At 43.8% G+C, this 6,168-nt stretch overlaps 1 long non-coding RNA gene across 3 annotated transcripts; it reads right to left on the bottom strand.

Annotated features, from left to right (window-relative positions):
* Positions 1–2,005: 2,005 nt before the first annotated feature.
* LOC119316636 lies at positions 2,006–6,162 on the bottom strand. Of its 3 annotated transcripts, none has more exons than XR_005153122.1 (5): positions 5,810–6,162; positions 5,260–5,446; positions 5,064–5,143; positions 2,970–3,975; positions 2,006–2,252 (listed from the first exon to the last, which is right to left on the bottom strand). It is a non-coding gene; the product is annotated as an uncharacterized LOC119316636 (long non-coding RNA). The 3 variants fall into 3 exon arrangements; XR_005153123.1 differs by lacking the exon at positions 2,006–2,252 and having other exon boundaries at positions 2,696–3,156; positions 3,244–3,975; XR_005153121.1 differs by lacking the exon at positions 2,006–2,252 and having other exon boundaries at positions 2,696–3,975.
* Between the last annotated feature and the right edge of the window lie 6 nt (positions 6,163–6,168).

Here is a 6,168-nt window from a genome sequence, read left to right as displayed (position 1 = left end):
TCCATGTTTCGAAACGCGGCTTTATTGGCACATCTTGTCGAAGCAGAGATCGTGTCCCCTTATTGCGGGATTCTCATCAATACGGGCGTGAGTAATCCAACCGCGCCTTTCGCACGACCCTCGGGAATAGGCGAGTTTCAAGGCGAGTGGAGGTGCTTAATATTCACTACCTTTATAAGGAGATAAGGATTCCCCCTTTTCACCCACGGCTTCTCTCCCTCCTTCTACCCACACTCGAGCTCCAGCGCCCAAGTTCTCATCTTTCCTCCCCCAAGAAAGAACTCCAACCATGTCCGGAGCACAGGGCAAGTGGATGGCCTCCACCGTCAAGGAGAAGGACATCACCCAACTTCGGGAGGCCAGATATTTGTCCAGGGAGATCACCCATCGGCTTCCTGCTAAGGGACAGATTGTCCCCACTCCGGAGCCCCATGAGAGGGTCGTGTTCATCCCTCATTTCGTCCGTGGGCTGGGATTTCCTCTTCACCCATTCGTTCGCGGACTCGTGTTCTACTATGGGCTGGACTTCCACGATCTAGCCCCCAATTCCTTCCTCACCATCTCGGCGTTTATTGCCGTGTGTGAAGCCTTCCTCCGCATCCCTCCCCACTTCGGACTGTGGCTGAAGACTTTTAATGTGAAGCCGAAGGTGGTGGGCGGCGAACACGCAGAATGCGGAGGCACCGTGGTGAGAAAAATGTCCAACGTCCGGTGGCCCAAAGGCACCTTCGTGGATACTGTCAAGGGGTGACAGAAGCTGTGGTTTTATGTCACTGAGCCCCGCGACGCTGCCTGGGCCATGGCTCCTGAATTCAAGTCCGGGACCCCAATGCGGCTTACCTCCGGGTAGGAGAAGGTCTTAGATTGGTCTTCGTCGGATGAGTTGACTGCGCTTCAGACGCGCATCAGGAGCATGATGGACAAGAATGTCAAGCTCGTCGATGTGATTCAAGTGATGCTAATTCGCCGGATCCTACCATGCCAAAACTAGGCTTGCCATCTATGGGAGTTCAATCCGGCCAAGCACAAGACCCTGCGACGCTTCTTCGAAACAATGCACGAGGAGATCTGGAAGGTGCTCTTCAAGGCCAACGAGACGTGGCCGGAGACAGCTAATGACTGCGGACACGATCTGGCCCATCCCGCCAGTTCGGTAAGTATTCCATGCTTCAAGGCGTATCCCTTTCTGGCTTGCTCAAAGAGGTTGTCCCAACTTCCCTATTTTGCATGTTCAGGGTTGGACGAAGAAGGCGGGGCGGATTCGGTGTTCGGCTCCGTTGCTCGAGGAACCAGCCATCCCGCTTTTGACAAAGATGCTGGTTCCGGTGCCCTATGTGGCGCCGGAGAAGAAGACCATACTACAAGAAATATGTCAACTTGCGACCATCACTATTGGTCACTGAAAGGTCATTGTTTTTCATTTGTGACCTTTTTGTGACCAAAAACAGAAGGTCAAAAGCTGGCGGTCGTAAACTAAAATTAACGACCTTCTCTGTGAGAAGGTCGTGGAATTCCACGACCAAAACAAAAGGTCGTTGATTCTATGACCTTCTGTTTTGGTCGCTAGCTCTCTGCCCAGGCCACGTTGGATCCGACGTGGCAATCTGACGCGGCAAAATTGCGACCAATTGAAAAGGTCGTTGATAAGATTCATCCCGGTCCGATTAGGTGTTTTACAAAGGCCGAGCCCAACAATTTAGCCTATTTGTTGTTTTTTCCTGTGAATTTTTGGTCGGCTTCACGGGCCAAGCCCAACATTTCAGCCACTTATTTTCTAGGTCGCACCCTTTTACAGTTCAATTCTTGTTCGGGCCTCGGCCTTTTTTCAGTCCAATTCTTGTTCATGCATCAGCCTTTTTGTGGTCCTTTTAAATTTTGGAACTCGGCCCTCTTACAGTCCATTTTATTTATTTTCAAAAATTAATATATTGGCATTTGCTGAAATAGATCCCCTCTATGTTTGGGTTGTGGCCTTTTAAAGGTCTAGTAGTGTTTGGGCCAAGGACTATTTCAGTATTATTTTCACATCCAACTAAATACATTTATCACAAATTCAAATTCCAAGCATTTGAATAACAAGTACACCCAACATTAAATAATAGGTACAACAAGTAAATATACACCCAATTCCTAGCAAGATCAGCATTACATCAAAATTCCAAGCAAATTCTGCATTACAAGTTCAATAACATATAAAGCGAGTCGCTGACTGGGGCTTCGAGCTTCTTCGAATATCTTTGGCCGAGGAACTCCTATAAATTAGAGGGAAAACAAATTAGTCACAAGTACACAAGCACTGTTTGCATCAGTACATTGACACTCTCAAGTAATACATCATTCACTTAAAACATTTAAAGTGAAATAGATACATGACATGACACAGGAGGCAGATGTTGCCAGATAAAGATGGCACTTGTATATACCTTGAAAAAAACCATACAAGTCAGTGATGCTCCAACACATCACTCATGGACTAAAATAACAAGATAAAGCATCACTAGGGATGCATACTGATTTTACTAATATGTTTTAGTTGTCTACTTTGGAGTTGCAGTACCTCTTAACAGCATGCTACACTCTCAACTTAGTGTTGATAGCAACATATGAAGTGAGGAGATTTGAATAGATTTTTCAAATACATGTGTTGGTATGGGAATGCTTCTCTAAAATGAGGACTCCTAGAACAATCAGAGAATGAATGAATGCGAAAGGCGGAGCATCATCATAGATGAAGGCATCACCAGAATTCATACTTACACGGGGAGACACTAACATGTAGGGATATGTATGGATTGTCAAAACTTGCATTATCCTACTATAACTAGTACAACAAGCTGCAGGTTGGCATATCCATGAACAATGTCCCTCATGATATCATCCAATGCTCGACTATGACAAAAATTAAACAATTACACCTCACAAAGGCAAAGCAAATAATCATGGAGCGAGTAGGAGGGGTAGAAGGGGACCCGAGGAGCTCATCGGAAGTGATTGTAGCCTAGGCTGAGCTTCACCATCACAGCGACAGCCAAGGGAGGCAGCCGAGCCTACCAATGCGTAGCCATCATAGGTGCAGTAGCAGTGTAGCACCACCACAGCCGGAACCGGAACTGCTGGAGCGAATCACCGTCACATGGGTCACCTCCATCGAAGGATCTAGCAAGGGGTAAAGTCTGCACGTTTTAGTACAAGCTAGTGACGTCAAAAACCAAACAGTAGCAAGAAGAAGAGAAACTCTAGTACATGATGATTAGTTGAAGAAACAGGGACTACATTTAGTAGTGATGTTTCCATCATCCTACTATCACCAGTAGAGCAAACTGCGGGTAACCATAGTTCTGGAACCATGTACTTCACGATAGATGTATGTAGTAACACAAGACGCATGTCACCTAAAGAAAAATTATTCATTCAAGAGACTAGAAATCATACATACAAGTATTGATGGCCTAAAAATCAATCTACAGATGATAGATAATAATAAACAAATGACAGCAGCATATTTTCTTCATTATATAAAGTGAAACTAACAAACTGTTATGTGCACGCAGATGCACCAAAAGAAACTAAAGACCATTTATCTTAAGGATTCCACATAGCTGCCGAACATGCTTATCATCCAAGGAAAGAAGCATAGCTTTTTCAAGGGGAAATCAGTCTACAACCCTACGGATATTAGGACTATCTTGGTACAGAATATGAGCATGAGCAATACATCACACAGTATACGCGTCTAGAGAGAAAGAATTACGACCCACAAGGCAGCAACGATAGCTTCTACCTTCACATATATTTCAATACCTACAGCTATTGTCATGTATGTTAAATAGCAAGAGGTAAAAATGACAGTTATGTACATCCATTGCAAACAGACTTGTGAAGAAGAAGATAAACCGCTAATGCACTTCAATCATTAATCCAATATTGCACATTTTTGCTGTTATAGTCAAGCAGCAGCCTCTTGTACTCGAAGGCCTATAAAATAAAATGGATAACTTAGATTGATTACTGTAGGTGCAGCACATTTTCTGGAAGAGGCATAAACATAAAATGAAATAGATGTAGTATCATCACTACATAAAAGGAGCATTATACTTGGAAGGAAAAAACAGCATCCTGTCACCAAACAAACACTACTTGACAGGAAACTGTGTATTTTGTCCCTATATCCATTAGTAGCAGGATAGCAGCAGTGATTCACTTTGCACAAATAATTCATTATGAGGAAACATGTTACTAGGTATGAAACAAACTATTTACACAGGTAAAATGGACACATGTACAGTACATAGCTTGCTGTAAGCAGGAAACACTAGTGCTCATATACCAAAATCAACGGCAATACTTACGGGCGATAGTAACAAGGTTAAACATCAGAGAAAGCACTTGCTTAGATATCATCATTTAGGGGCATTTACATCACCAATGTGGCAAACTGCAAAGCTGGTCTATTCGTCACCAGTTACAAGCATATTCTCGTTCATGCATAACTATAGTCAGCTCTATTTCAAAAACCAGAAGCAAATCAATCGCCCTTCAAAATTTCTGTACTATCTAAACCAACAAAGATGTCAACTCAAATACTTCTAGAAATCAGTGCCCATACGCACTTGTAGGTTGCAGAAACACAAGAGTTTCACCACAACAGTGCACAGACTGCAACAAATGAATAAAAAAATTAAACAAAGGGCAGCCCGGTGCATGTAGCTCCCGCTTGCGCAGGGTCGGGGAAGGGTCCAACAAATGAATAAAAAAATTAAACAACATGCCACAATTTCCTTGGTGCCTACAGTACCACTGTGATTCATTAACATTGCCAGGGGCAACACCCAACGAGTGTTTCTAATCCAGGTTATTCATCTAGTTCTCTAGTGTGTCAGCTACAGTATTGAGCATTTGAAAAGTGATGTACTACATGTCTTTTGCTTCTAGTTCTTTGGTCAATTACAATATGGGTATTTGAAAAGTATTGTATGTCTAATAACTTCAGGGAAACACATTGAACAAGTATGCATCAGGTGAATGAGAGGAGGAATTTTTGAAATGTACGGTAGAGTACATACTCAGGGTAGTGAAAACTTGGGGACGACCAACAGGCAAGCATTGGAATTTGGAAAGTGTAGTGGCCTATCAGAGTTACTACCTGCACGGAAACATTAGGGGTTAGTCTTCAAGTTTGCCTCTAAAAAACATGAAAGTTGGATTTATAAATAAATAGACTTAACAGAAGATCAAGAAAACATGTATTCTTTTCATTACCAAAAATTACAATGATGAGAAACATGATTGTCACGCAGTCAACATGATTGATCCTCACGCATGCACCACATTTAAAGCCTTCTACTGCTATAGGAGCAAAAAAGAGGGAGCTAGGAGTAGGAGATGGAGGCAAATCACGGGAGAACTTGTGGTCATCGCTGTACACAGCCGCCATAACGCCAGCCCCCTGCTCAGTATGATCAGTATTCAGTACTACAGAATTAAGTGATATCGACACTGAGAAGAAAAACAGATATCAAGGCAACACTTCATGGCTTATGCTTCCCACAGGACTGTATGAACACGCATACAAAAGAGATATAGAACAAATGGAACTGGGGAGGAGGAGCGTGCCCTCGGATTTACCATATTTGCTGGATATGTACGCGCGCTGCCAACTACAGTGGGTAGGTACTACCGAAACCCAGACACTCATGCATTTCTCATTCATTACAGCAAGATGCAAATACTCTAGTTTACTAACTTAGCCCCCTCAAAAAAAGTTTACTAACTTTGCCAGGCACATTTATGCACAAGTCTACTAACTTACTCTGTCCGCGAAAAAGATGATCGGATACCACCAATCAAAACACCAGAGGCTGCTGCCTAGCTTGTGCTGACCGGACACCACCATCTTATCCAGCAAACTTGTCGCATCACGCCTCACAACTGGAGACGACATGTGCGCCATCACCATAATTTAGTCCCTAACCTCGAGCATTGATGCACTTATCTAAGCGCCACTTGCATGGCACCCTGTCAAGCCGACTGACAGGTACACGAAACCATTGACAGGGACGCCGATTAGCAAATGGACCCGACCATGGAAAACTGGGTCGCCGCCACACATCCATCTCGAGCGAAATCACGGCTCAGGGTTGGGAGACAGGGGGGAAGGGGCTTGGGAGG

The sequence above is a fragment of the Triticum dicoccoides genome, chromosome 6A (assembly GCF_002162155.2).
Source record: "Triticum dicoccoides isolate Atlit2015 ecotype Zavitan chromosome 6A, WEW_v2.0, whole genome shotgun sequence".
Lineage (NCBI taxonomy): Eukaryota > Viridiplantae > Streptophyta > Magnoliopsida > Poales > Poaceae > Triticum > Triticum dicoccoides.
The sequence above is the reverse complement of the archived record's forward strand: the minus strand, read 5'-3'. Positions and strand labels throughout refer to the sequence as shown.